Here is a 14621-nt window from a genome sequence, read left to right as displayed (position 1 = left end):
ACTGGATAAATGTGGAGTAAACAGAACATGTCCAGGCCAGTGAGAAGATTTCCAGAGCTGCCAGTGAGATGATTTTGTTTAGCATGACATGTGATAAACAATTGAGATGGGCTTTTATGATACAATGGGCATTTAAGATTTTAATTCAAGATGTAACTTGTTTCCTATGCTCATAGGTCTTACATGCTCTTGTGTAGACGATATACATATAAAAAACAGTAAAAAGTAGAAAAGATCTACAGTTTTTCTGTGATTATGTTGTCAATCCAATACTCCTATAACCTGTCATCTTATAAAGCAAACATGAATGCTACTGCTCTAAACATGTACAAATTTAATGGCCTACAATACTTACTAGTTGCCTGCTGGAGACAAGGAAGAAAGTAGATTGAGCCCTTCTTTTCAAGGAAGTGATAATATCTACGAATCTTTCCCTTCCAATTTGAAGAACGTGCATCTTTCCCTAACACAGCCTTTGCTGTTTAAAGCCAATGAGCAGATCTTTCCAAATAAATTGGTAGGCAGTCAGCTGTTTTAATAAGCAATATCTGCAGAATCAAATCACTAGGTATGATGCAGTGATTAATGTGGCTCGGTATCCTGGATACCTGGAAATTCACGGCCAAGAAGAAGCTATTGCCTTTCACTGGCTTCTCAGTCTGTACTGCCCATCTCTAGACTGGGATGTAGAAAAGAGGCTGGTCCACTCAGCTTCCTGGCTTCTCTGACTGCACGTGCTCCCTGCAAATAAATGGAAATGGGGCCAGAATTCTCCTGTGTCAGGACACCATCAGCATAAGTGGGAATACCAACTGGTAGGCATGTAACATCTAGTGGGTTCCTAGTCCCGCGCTCCTTTCTCTGCTGGATCAGGCGGCACTTGAGAGAAAAAGGAATATCCTGAAAGTTCATTTGCTATTTGCAGGTCAGGGAACACGACTGGACTAGGAGAATGGTCTACTGCTGCTTTAGAGGATATTTTATAGGCATTTTGAGGATGCTGATTTTTTAGGAAGGAAAAGCTCTGATTTCTGGACTACAGTGTACAAAAAAGTTATTGCCAAATCCAGCATGGACCTGTCGTTTCCAAATTTTGCGGATGGGGGAGGGAGGAAGGGCTATGTATTGTGATGGTAGGTCTCATCTGTCTTATTTACCGTACCGCCTGATATATGGCAGCCATTAACTAAATATTTCTTAAGTAAATGAATAAAGAAATGAGCAGTAGAATTTTTTATGGCAGTGGCAGACAAATTCATTTTGAAGAATTTTTCTGGGTCTTTGTGGTTAACAACCTAAAGGGAGACAGTAGAGAGTGGTTCTTTAAAATGCTGCTAAATTTTGCTTAAGTAAAACCATAAATGAAAATCTGAGTTCACAAAACAAAAGGAGATTATACGCTTCACAATTACATGGACATATGCTTTAATGAAGGGGGGGATTCCTAAATGCTGGCTTTTAGTGTGGTGTTAATGCTGGTGTTTTCTCAGGTTCACACTGAAAGAAGAAAAATCAGCTCAATGCATTTTTCTAAAGAACTGTTCTTCATTCACAAACTGACCTTCCTCCATTTCTGTGGTTAAAATACTTAAAAAAGCAAAATAAAATAATGAAGCCAGTCTATGCTTCCGGTTATTTATTTTCTTTTAATGCTCTTTGTCTTGCTGTTTTACTGGCTAAGTCGTGCTCAACTCTTTTGTGACACCGTGGATTGTAGCCTGCCAGGCTCCTCTGTTCTTGGGATTTCCTGGGCAAGAATACTGAAGTTGGTTGCCACTGTCTTCTCTGGGGGATTTCCCCAGGCCAAGGATCAAACTGGCATCTCCTGTGACTCCTGCATTGGCAGGGGGATTCTTTAACACTGAGCCACCTGGGAAGCCCTCTAATGCTCTTACTTGCCAAATAAAGTTGACAACCCTACACTGGTTCTCTAGTGTTTTAAAAAACTACTTAACTGGTTTCTGAAATCCAAGTAAGATTCATTTTGTAAAAGCAAACAGCATTCTTAAAGAAACCTACATATTGAATAAAGGAAGACAGTATAAGCTGGGCCTTAATTACTGAAGACAATAGCAGCCGACAGGTTTTGAGTGACTACTCTGTGTTGAGCACTGCTTTCAGGGTTTTTAAAAATGTATTTATCATCTCAATTTCAGAGTAGCCCAAGGAAGAAACATTATTTTTATCTCCATTTCACAGATAAGGGACTCTAGACAAACAGCCTAGCCCTTGCCCCCAAAGACACAAACTATATCCAGTAAAAGAGGAGAAGGGCTTCCCAGGTGATTCCGTGCATAAAGAATCCTCCTGCAATGCAGGAGATGTGGGTTTGATCCCTGGGTCAGAAAGATCCCCTGGAGGAAGGAATGGCAACCTACTCCAGTGTTTTCGCCTGGAGAATCCCTTGGACAGAGCGGTGCTTACATTACAAAGAAATTGAGCCACCTGACACGGCAACCAATACAAAAACATTGCTTGTTAATATCTTCTAATGATTATGGAAATGAAGGTTCAATCAGCATACAGATTATAATTTCCTATCCAAGACTCCTAGTAATTTACATTTACATCAGAGTCCCTCCCATTGTTAATTTATCAACAAAATTCTTGACCTATTTTTAGCTTCAGTATTTACATAGGTATTGCTTCAAGCAACATCCAAATTGCTCAGTGAAGCGAAGTTGTTCAGTCGTGCCCGACTCTCTGCGACCCCATGGACAGCAGTCTGCACCAAACTCCTCCATCCATGGGATTTTCTAGGCAAGAGTACTGGAGTGGGTTGCCATTTCCTTGTTTCTTAAGCTCTGTTTTATTAAGTAACAGAAAACAGAACAAGAAAATGCTTTCAGTGGGGCATTTCAACCAAGTAAGGGGTGAAAGCACAACACTGGTGAATCTAGTTATCAGGATTAAGTAAATTTAGGGAAAATCCAACCTTACAGCGAACAAATCCAAAAGTTATATCCCAGTTCATTTATTTAAAAAATAAAATAAAACCCCCATCTTCCAAATGCTTAAAAAGAATTAAACTTCAGCTTAAAAAAAGGCATTAAAATAAATTTAGAAAATATTAATCTTCTATTAATATTCATCCCAACAGGTTCTTAAAATGATATCGCAAACTTTAGTGGGAAATCACATATTCCTCTGCAGTCAGAAATCCAAATATAACAATACAAAGAGGTCAATTAGGATGCAAAATCCATAATAAATGAAAAGCAAAACTGATCAAACTAGACTTTTTGAACGCAATGTCAAACTTTTCTTCCCCCAAATTATCAGCAAACTGAAATGAAAGACAACAATTTTTGCCTTCAAAATGTATCATACTCTTGTAATGGAAAAAATGATTTGGCAGGTTAAGGTTAGGTTTCTATCATTCTATTTTCTATTTAACACCATTAGCCAAAATATTGCCCTGCGTTAAGGGACTTGTTATTTCAATGGCAACGAAATACAAACTTTAATACTAGTAAGTTCTAGGTCTCTCAGACAATAGTGAATCAAGAGCTTATGCAGTTTAAGGAAATCTTATGGATTTCCATCCCTCAATCCCGACAGCTGGAGTGTTTATATCCAATCCGAATACCGTGTTAGGCACACAGGACTCTACTTTCCCACACTGCATATATTAATAACTCCTGCACAAACTCCTTCAACTTTCTGGCTTCTGGTCAAGTACCCATCCCTAGACCACATGCTCTAGAAAAACAGAGGAACCAGTTTCAGGACATGGTTACCCACCTAGTACCCTACGCTCCACCCCGAGACTACCCTCCTCCCGCTCTAGCCCAGCCCAGCGAGGTCGGCGGAGCCAAGCGGAGCCGAACACTGCCTACTACAGTCCCGCTCCGGCTCTCGGAACTTCCCCCGCCCACTCCGTCCACGTGGCAGGACCCCGCCCCCTCACCGGCGCTGCACCAATCAGCAGCCCCCTTAACCAGGCCCACGCTCCGCTTTCAAAAAGTCAGCTTACTCCTCCCACCTCAGTCCCGCCCCTTTCCTACCTCTCCGCCCCGCTGGCCCCTCCCACCTCCCCAAATACCCGTTCCCTTCCTCCTCTCCCGTTGCCCGCTCCCTCCCTCAGGCTTCGCCCCGCCCCACCTGGGAAAGCGCGCTCGCTCTCTTCTCGCGAGATTTGAACGTCCTCCTCCTCCTCCTCCTCCTCCTCCTCCTCCTCCTCCTCCTCCTCCTCCTCCTCCTCCTCCTCCTCCTCCTCCTCCTCCTCCTCCTGCCGCGGCCGCCCGCCTCTCCCTCCGGTCTTCCCACCGCCCCTCCGCCCACTCTCTCAGCTCTCAGGCTCCCCTCCCCCCTCTTCCCCCGCCTCCAGCCTTTGGGCCGGATCTCGTCTCGCTGAGGCGGAGGAGGAAGAGAAGGAGGAGGAGGAGGAGGACGTTCGACCTGCGCAGTGAGATGTTTGTACGTCGCCGCCGCCGCCGCCATCGCTGAGGAGCGCGATAAAGGGAGCCGAGCCGGGCGTGAGGGTGGACCCCGCGGAGCCGCCGCGCCAGCGCAGTCCCCCAGCCGAGCCCGAGCCGCCGGAGACCGAGCCGCCGCTGCCCCCGCCGCGGCCGCCCAGGAGCCGGCCAGCTCCCCAGCCCAGGCCGGGGGCCGCGCCGCCGCCTCCCCCAGCGTCGCCCCTCGCCTGCCTGCCCGCCTTAAATGTGACACCGGCGCCTCGGAGTGCGACCCGAAGCCGCCACCGGGGAGGGGACGAGCACCATGTTGAATCTAAGCAAAGGCACGGGGAGCCGGAAGGACACCAAGATGCGGATCCGGGCCTTTCCGGTGAGTCTCTTCTCGGCGCCTGGGACCCCGGGTCGGGGGACCCGGCCGACAGACGAACGCGAGGCCCGGGCCGACCCCCTCCCCCCCGCCTCCCAAACAGACCCCAGGCCCGGCCTCCCATCCCCCACGCCGCGGGGCGCGGGGCGCGAGCTTTCCCTGCAACCGGGCGGCGCGGGACCCTGGCGCGGCCGCCCTCCCGGGCCGTTCCCCGCGCCCCCGGCGTCCGAGGCCGGCGCCGCGCCCCCCACCCAGAGCTGCGCCTTCGGTCGCCCCGCGGGCGTCGGCTGCGGCCGGGGCCCCTCAGCCGGTCCCGGCACCTCGCCGCGCTCCTGGGGTGTAGGCCCAACCCCTTGCACCCCGCTCCTCGCTCCCCGGGGCTCCCAGCCCTGCGAGGACGGGGACCGTCTACGTTCTCCCGGTGTGGGGTGTGTGTGTAACTTTTCACGTGAGGTTTCGCAGCAGTTGAAAAAAAATCACCATGCCTAAAGGATGGTCTGCCAAAAGATGCCGGGGACGGACCTCTCCCGCTCTCCCCCTCCCCGGGAAGAGCTCTGCCGTCCACCTACCCTCGACGCGGTGACAGACGTTCCGCGCAGTGCTCTGTAGTAATACACTAACAACGCCGGTGTGTTTACAGAATCTTTCATCCGCAACCTTCCAGTGTGCTTTACAACCTCCTGTGCAGGAATGGCCTAGCCACTCAAGAGAAAACGAATGGGACGGTTGGTTCTTCATTTCCTAGCCATGGAAGCCCAAAAGAAGAAGTAATCACCACCGTGAGTTGCTTTACTCCAGGTTTTAGTGACGGCGAAAGTATTTTTGTTTAGAAACTTTTTTGGCCTTAAATGAAGTCACACCCCTTTGGTGTTAAGTATTATAGGGTGTAACTTTGGATGTCAAATCTGAATCAGATAGCCCATGGCAAGCAATTAGAGTGTAGTCTTGGGACAGAAACTGGGCATACTTGCTCATGTCGCTTCTGTAACAGGTAGACGTCTAGGTGGACAGACTAGCAATTGAATAGAAGATTTTAAACCGGGACAACTAGAGAAGAAGCTGTGGTTTCCTGTCTTAGAATCACAAGCACGTTATATTGTGTGGTGGGGGGCGGTGAAGAGAGGGTTTGTATTCACTTCTTAAAGCATGCTCTTTCTAAAGTGTAGTTTTCACTTCAGAGGAAAGATTAATATAATTGTCTTAGTTGAGTAAGAAACCGACCTAGGGAACTTGAGGACCTCCTTGGATTCTGAAAATTTAGAAGGAAAAAATAGACCTGATGCAGAATTCCCAGCTGGTAATAAGAAAAATGTTAATGCCTATGTGAAGACTCTTCAGACTTTATGTAAATAAAGGTAGGATATAATCGGGAGAATTAGATGTTTTAATGCACATTAAAGGGATTTTGAATGTCTGAAGTTTTTTCCCTAAGTAATCGTGAGAAAGTACAAAGAAAGTAACAAGTGTTGACAGAAGAGCTCTAATCAAGCTCACTTGCACGTTTTCCTTTATAATGATAAACAGTGAACTGGGTTTATGAATTTGTGAGTAGTGATAGTTTTCTTACTGAATCAGTTCCTACTAAATGAGCAGAATCTAGAATTATTCAGAATTTCAAATAGTTTTATAAATTTTAAAGAAAAGTTTGCTGTTCTTGAAGTCTTGTCTTTTTCTAATACAAGATTATTGTTAAAAGGTGGAATAGCTCACATTTGACATCAACTGACTGTTGGGGATTTTCTGATTAATCAGCTCTACCTTTATCTATGTGTAATCAACTCTCTGATCTCTTGTTTTGCCTGTCCCTGCCTGTTCTTCCACTCCGTCATTTATTTAGGAAATACTGAGGACTGTGTGCCAGGTACTGTGTTATGCCCGATGTCCGAATCCCCGAGTGGGAAGAGAGAAGGCTTTCAAGACAATGCAGTTCGCAAAAAGGGAAGTTTATTGCTGACTGGAGTCAGGGCTCCTGCCGCATAGTGGCGCGGAGTCAGAGAGCCCTGAGCCCACCCTGTTATCCAAATTTATAGGGTGTGCATAAGCAGTTGGTAGCTGGCTTAAACGGATTGGTTACATGTTTGCAAAGCAATCTTATTGGCCCAAACCTTGGCGTGCTTTTTTTCAAACTTGGGCGTTGGCGGGCTTTTCAGCTTTCCCCTGATAGGTTCCCTCTTTCTTACTAGGCGCATGTTGATTGGCTGGCTCCAGGTGGCCTGATAATCTTGTTACCCCGGAAAACCAGGCCTACTCCTAATCTAGGCTGCCTGTCATGGTGTTAGCCCTGGCAGCCTTACACTGTTCTGGGGTCTTGGGATGTATCAGTACAGCTTCAGAGACCAATATCCCTCCTTTCTGAATCTTGTATTGTTGGTAAGAAGCTGTGGGAGAGAATTTTGTTCTTGTTTTAGCTGAAGAGTATCAGAGTATGTGACAGGTTACCACACAGCACTGAAACTGACTTTTTTTTTCCAGGAGTATTATGGTCATGAGCTAATTGAGGCCTTTTCTTATCTGTAACTTGTTGCCCTCTTAAGTTTCTCTAAAATCCTTAAATGAAGTTTGCAAGTGGCTAGTGTTTGATATTCAGTACTTAGTGTCTGCTAATATTCAAAAGTGTCTAAGAGTTATAAATTTTCTCATGGGTATTAACATCACTCATAAGTAGTTCTTACTGAAAAGAACCATTGCATTTTTTAATATATGCATTTAAAAATCACACTTCTTTGAACTTTCATAAGGATGGCTACATAAAACCTCAGTGGTGTGATATTTCACTGATTTATTTGGTAAATAAACACTTAGAGAATTTCAGAATTTTTTTTTTTCCTTCCAGGTTAGTAGTCATTTACACACCTGTAGTCTGCATGGATTGCAAGTCAGAAGTAATAAATGCATCTTATTCCATAAAGAAAATACTTCTTGTGTATTCATGTGTGCACACCTAAAACTACTGTATTTTACCATTTGAGATAAACAACTACTCTAAGGGAAATTGTAGTGTAAGCAGAGGCTTCAAATACTCCTTTCAGAGTGTGTTTTATAAAGCTGATGTGTGAAAAAGTATAAAAATATGTTTGAAGATTGTTATCTTTACAAATTAGTAAGTGATGGTACAGGATATTTTGTAAATGTGTAAACCTACAACAGTTGCAGTCTCATAAGTAAAATCAGGTTCTGAGAAGTTGGTTCTTTTTAAGACGGAAAACAATGAAGGACTTTCTGTATATAACAGATTGACGATGGAGGAAATATTTTATTTCAGTTTGTAAAGTTTGCTGCAGTGGATAAAATATATAGCATCTCATATCTTTTGGGGTGTTTTGGTACCCAAAGTGACAGCAAGGGACACAAAACTTTTTAAAGAAAGGAAGCTGTAGTTGTGAAACTCCTGGAAACTCTGTGGCTTTGGACCCAAGAACGCTGTCCCAAGAAGTTCCTGCCCTTATTTCCTTGCTGTTGCCATGTGTCTCACTCCTGCGCTTTTGTTTCACTCTGTAGGATTAGTTGCTGCCAGGTGAACTTTTTGTTCTTATCTTTGTAATAGTCATTCCTCACTGTCCGTACTGTAGTTGGGTAGTTTGTCCACATGGGCTTGAAAAGCTTGGTTGTATTGGAGGGGACCTGGTTGAATGGGAATACTGGTCTCTCCTCTGATTTGCCTTTTTTGACTTAGACCTCAGAGTTTCGGAGACAGATGGTGAAAGTGATTGTCATTAGAATGTGATCTGAAAATGGTTTCACTTATTGGTTGATAGAAGCATCCTCAGTCATGATAAGGAATCTCTGGCTGTGATGTGCATGCAATAATTCCACCTGTGTGGTATGGACAATTAATGGTAGAGAAGTTATTGTTAGATGGAACCCACAGAATGACTGATAGTCATTTGTTATGTTCTTAAATACTTAAGAGCACGAGAATTTAAGGACAAGAGGGAAAGTTAATATTTTTGTTTCTCTTAGCTGTAGTGACATTTGTTAGATTTAAGGGAACAGCTTTGATGTTCAAAATAGGTTTCTCTTATTTAGAATAAGTAGCTGTTGCCTAAACTACCTGGACTGTACATACAGAAAGATTGAATGAGTTGTGCAAATCACACAGGGTGTGGAATTAACCTTTAAGTTTGGTTTGGTTTTTATTCTTTAATATTTTCTTACAGGGATGTTATGGAGATCTAGCATTCATTTAAGTATTGCTTTCACTTAGACTGACTTTTTTTCTATTTAATGGTTTTAGGCGGCTAAAACAGCTGGTTTTAGCCAGCTGTGTTATAGTTAGTACCTCACAGGCTTTAGAAACTTAAAAAGATACAGTAGTTATAAAGTGTCTTAGAAAGCAGTTCTGAGGGGCCAAGAAAATTATTGCTACCAAATTATTAGTGCTAAAGTTATCAAATTTGAAACAGTTTTAATAGTATAGATTATAATGTGAGAATTTGACTTGTTAAATAATGCAGTAGTCACAGGGCAAGTTCGTTGAAACAAAATAGAGAAAGTTTCATTCATTAAATGTAGCTAGGTAATAGCAGTGTTTTCTCTGTTGCAACAAGATTATATAATTAAGGCTAGAGAAAATAGTGTGTCTTCCCTTTGTGATATAAATTGGGAGACCTCAGAGATAATTTTTGCTGTTATTTGAAAAAAATTATCTGTTAATCTTAACAGCAAAGAAAATTTTGCTGTTAATCTTGGTGTTAGCAGTTTTGCTAGAGTTGTATAAAAAATTATTGGACAATTTGTAGCTTTAAATAATGGAACTTTCATAATAGTTCTTGTTTATCATTATAAAGTCAACAAAAAAGGTGCCACTAGTAAGAAATCGCTGAGCTAAAACATGAATTACAGTTAATGTGTCTACAAGTATATTGTGAAAATTATTCATTTGTAGTCTAGCAAAGCTATGAATTCATTTTAGTAGCTTTTCTAGTTATAAAAGTGATGCATATTCATGATAGAAAACTTAATAAGTGTCTGAACATCTAAGTAAGCTAATAAATAATCACCTGTAACCCTGCCACTTGGAAGTAAGCTGTATTAACATTTTGATGTGTTTCCTTATGATCTTACATATATGTGTAAGCACACAGTAAATTTGAGGTACCATCTTTTTATTTACTGCTTTTTAAAAAATACAATATCTTACTATACATTTATTTCCGTGTTAAATATATCAAAAACATGATTTTGAATCACTACCTAATACTCTGCAGTATTTTGACTTATCCATTTCCTTGCTGACGGGTTTGATTGATGCCAGTGAATACGTGCTTTCTGTATTACAAAGCATGCAACTGTGGTTATTTAGGAGCTTCCCTGGTGGCTCAGACAGTGAAGAATCTGCCTGCAATGCAGGAGACCTGGGTTGAATCCCTGGATAGGGAAGATCCCTGGAGAAGGGAATGGTTTTCTACTGCAGTATTCCTAGTCTGGAGAATTCCATGCACAAAGGAGCCTGGCAGGTTATACAGTCCATGGGGTTGCAAAGAGTTGGACATGACTGAGGGACTAAATAGTTTCACTTTTTCACTTATGATTATGGAACTACTGGACTCAACATAACTAATACATTGACCAACCACTTTGACCTCTAGAAAGGTAGGAATAATAATAGTTGCCCTTGCTGAATGCTTATAATGTGCCACACGCTGCTCTCTGTGCTTTGCATGTGTAAACTAATTTAATTTGCATAACTCTAGGATTCTGTTATCTTTTTTACAAAAGAAGTCTTGAGACATTAAGATTTGCTTAAGGTCACTTTGCTTGGAAGTAGCAGAACCTAAGGTTCTTTTTAACCTAGGCATTCTGGCTCTAAAGTGAATGCTTTAGGAATTAATTACATCTCAAGGTTATATCAGTTTAACTTCTACTGTATCACAGTGTCTTAGATATCTTTAATTTCATAGGTGAAAAAATAGTACTTGAATGTTTTAATGTGTATTTCTTCGCCTACTTATAAGAGTAAAACTATGGATAGTCTGTAGGGAGTTTTCATTTAGTTTTACATTAGAGTATTCAGCACAGGTTTTAGAAACCTGACTAAAAAGTAAAGAGACTAGAGAGCATAATAGTTAAGAGTGTGGGCTCATACACTATCAGAGTTTGAATGTCAGCTCTACCTCTTTCTAGTTGTGTTATTTTTTAACAAGGTACTTCACTTCTAACCTCAGTTTTCTCCTCTGTAAAATGAGATTGTAGGACCTGTCTTACATGACTGTTGTGAGATAGAGAGTCAAGCATTAGAACAGGACCTAACAAACAGTGAGCAATTGTTGTACCAATATTTAGTCATGATTCTGCCACAGTTTTGGAGAAGGGAATGGCACCCCACTTCGGTATTCTTACCTGGAAAATTCCATGCAAAATTCCACAGAGGAGCCTGGTGGGCTTACAGTTCATGGGATCGGCAGGGTTGGACACAACTAAGTGACTGAGCACACATGCCACAATTTATATGTTAAAATTGAAGGTTATTTTTGCACGTAATTTTATTTACTATACAGTTATTTTTTAAGAAGCTTACAGATTCAATTTGTGGACCACGTTAAGAAATCAGTCTCAAAGTATATATGGGTTTGGTACTGCTGGGGTGTTTGAAAAGAATGCCACTGGCTCTTGCCGGGTAGGGGTAGATTCAAAAGAGAAAATACAGTAGTGATAGTTACTTAGTCATTGGAGTAAGTGTATAACCTTTCTGGGTTAACTTTATTGAAGGAGTAAGTACTCACTTCGTGTGTACATTCTAATATGTACATTAAAGTAAGTGTTAGTCGCTCAGTCATGTCTCAACTCTTTGCGGCCCCTTTGACTGTAGCCCGCCAGGCTCCTCTGTCCGTGGGATTCTCCAGGCAAGCGGGCTGCCATATCCTACTCCAGACATGTACATTAAGTGTTTATCTAAAAGTACATTTTGTTTTTATTTCCTTCCTTCCTTTTCTTCCACCCTCTTTTTTTTTTTTTGTTTCACTCATGAACTAGGTTGTGGGCCCTGCCCAAAGTTTATACCAGGTCCCCTTTTCAATCCTGAAGTATTAGACACAGTGTGGATGAGTAGTGAATGATTGATTAAATGAGCAACTAGTCCTTGAAGCCAAACCACAGTAATTGATGACTTAGCTAAGTCGATTCTGGGAGTATTCCAAAATATTTGAACTCTTGCAGCTGTAAGTGAAGCCTTAATTTGTAGGTCATTAATGATCGTGTGGCAGTTTTCCTTAAAGGTTAGTTAGGCTAGTCTCCTAAAAACAATGACTTGAAAGTAAAGATGTAGATGTGTATTGGCAGTTACTTTGGATTGCGTGTCAGAAGAGCTACTTGCTAGTCTAGTCTTTTCTGTTTACTAGCTTTCTCTACATTTTACTCGCTCCACTGTGACGCCTTTCTCCCAGCCAGTTAACCATACCTGGCAAAGCCCTTCTTTCACGGCAGATTGACTACCATCTGTCACCTCTACCCGTTCTGGGAATTTGTCACCCTCTTTTCATCTGAAATTTACCTTTGACCTGAGGATACAGGCTTATCTTCTTGAACTGAGGTGTCCTATTCCCTTGTAGCTCTGTTGGGAAGGAATCTGCCTGCAATGCAGGAGACCCAGATTCGATTCCTGAGTCGGGAAGATCCCATGGAGAAGGAAATGGCAAACCACTCCAGTATTCTTGCCTGGAAAATCTCATGGACAGAGGAACCTGGCAGTCCATGGTGTCACAAGAGTCGGACATGACTTAGCGACTACACCACCACCATTTCCTTATAGTCCATGAATCTTTGGGCCCAGATGCTAATGATTGCCGCATCTATCACTCTTGTGGCTTAGGCCCTTCTGTACTGTTCTTTGAGTGATTCCTTTGACTGTCTCCTAACTTCTTACACATGTTCCCTCAGTCATTGAAGACTTGCATGCATTCTTCACAGATATTCTCTCTAGTTTAAATTGTAACTTTATCCAGTGCGTGTGGGCAGACATTCATTTATTCATTTTAATGTATGTTTATTATGTGTTCCTACTGGCACTAAATAGTAATGGGGGTAGATCTGGCCTCTTCTCTATTACTGTGGTCTTCACTCTGTCTTGAAACTTGTTTTCCAGCTACTTTAGAAATGTTAAAACTTCATACCACATTCTATTCTAGTCCCTTCATTTATTAGATGTAAGACTTAAGCGAACCACTTAACCTCTGCCTGTTTTCTCTTTTGTAAAAGAGAAGAAAACAACAGTACCTACCTGATAAGGTGGTTGTAAGGATAGAGTCAATAACATATAAAGTTCTTACAAGTGTCACATAATAAACACTATAAATAAATGCAACCTGTTATTATTGAATTATTCTATCCTACGTGTTGCTTGTTTTCTTCTCACATTAAATGTGCTCTGGGATCTCAAGAAGACCCAGACTTCATTCTCCCAGGCTCTGGGGCCTGATACCAGTTGCCACTTTTCCTGTTGTCTCCCAGGGCAAGGCCGGAAATACAAGCAAAAAGCATCTTGAACCATTCCATTCATCTGTCTTCACTGCTCATGTTTTTTAAGACTATGGGGCACTCCTGGAGAAAATTCCGAGATTGTGGTCTAACCTTGCTGGACTTTCAGTGCCTCTGGGCAATTTTTTGTGTCCCTGTAAGCTCCGGCTCACTTTTTGCTGCTTGAACTATTTCTGTCGTCGTCCTCAAGCTCTTTATTGAGAATTCTCTTATCTCTCTTCTTCAGGAAACTTAACTACCAACGTTATCTTGTGTAAGTACATTTAGCTTTGATCTTTTTCAGTTTCATTCGTTAACCTGTATCTTTACTTATTGTCAACTCCTTCCCTTGGGACTCAGAGAAGTAAGATGTTCCTTTTTCTGTCTTCTCTACCGTGGTAACTACCATCCCATCTCCTTTGATAGCCCCATCTTCAGAGAATAGTCAGTATGTCCTTTATTAGAATATGATTTTCTTTAGAGAAGGCAGCAGGTCTCTTGGTATTGATCTTTGTCAGTGCTTTACAGTAGCATCCAACAATGTTGAGTGAATGAGCTGACAGACTCTGTATAGTTTGTTTTCTCATCCTGTAGATGGGCACTATAGCAATCTTTCTCACAGATTAACTGTGAGGAATAAAAGAAATATTAGAAAGTGCTTGCTAATAAACAGTAAGATCACTGAGGCTGCTAAAATCATTTTCTAATCATAAAGTTAGTATTTCCAAGCATAAACGTAGTATGTTCATGTAGAACAGGTATTGTCAAACTCTTATAGGGTCTCTGTGCTTAGTCGCTCAGTCATGTCCAACTCTTTGCGACCCCATGGACAGTAGCCCTCCAGGCTCCTCTGTCCATGGGGATTCTCCAGGCAAGAAGACCGGAGTGGATTGCCATTCCCTTCTCCAGGGGATCTTCCCTGCTGAGGGATCAAACCCAGGTCTCCTGCATTGCAGGCTGATTCTTTACCATCCGAGCCACCTGGGAAGCCTAAGAGTGGTGGAGTAGGTATCTTCAGAAATCTCCCTCTCTAGCCATTTAGAGCCATTTTTATATTGTTCTTTGTATAGAAGATTTCATTTTAAAAAGTTCTGTTGCTTTAAAATCAGTGAACAATCCAGCATTTTTAAAGTTGAGAGTCCTACTTTCCCAAGTTGATGCCATTAATGAGAAATTGAGAACAGATTCTGAAGTTGCTTTAACCACTAATCCAGAGCCTTTTGCTGCAAGAAAACATTCCTTCTTTCTGTTTTTAAAGTTGAAATGTAATTAATTTTCTTAATTTAAAAAAAAATTTCTTAATTTGACTTCCATTTATTTAAGTGAACTTTGGGTAGGGTGTGGACCTGAGTTTGCTCTTTAGATGAGAAAGGTTCTAGCTAAGC

General features: G+C 42.1%; 1 long non-coding RNA gene across 4 annotated transcripts in view; it reads left to right on the top strand.

Moving 5' to 3' along the window:
* The first annotated feature begins 4582 nt into the window (after nucleotides 1-4582).
* The window catches only part of LOC133053514 (uncharacterized), a 47903-nt gene continuing 37864 nt past the window's right edge, over nucleotides 4583-14621 (top strand). Inside the window, exons 1-2 of one of the 4 annotated variants that reach the window (XR_009692288.1) lie at nucleotides 4583-4788; nucleotides 5426-5564. This is a non-coding gene — a long non-coding RNA (uncharacterized LOC133053514). The remainder of the gene's footprint in view (nucleotides 4789-5425; nucleotides 5565-14621) is intronic. The other 3 variants (XR_009692291.1, XR_009692289.1, XR_009692290.1) reach the window with 3 other exon arrangements.

This window comes from Dama dama, chromosome Y (genome assembly GCF_033118175.1).
Source record: "Dama dama isolate Ldn47 chromosome Y, ASM3311817v1, whole genome shotgun sequence".
Classification (NCBI taxonomy): domain Eukaryota; kingdom Metazoa; phylum Chordata; class Mammalia; order Artiodactyla; family Cervidae; genus Dama; species Dama dama.
The sequence above is the reverse complement of the archived record's forward strand: the minus strand, read 5'-3'. Positions and strand labels throughout refer to the sequence as shown.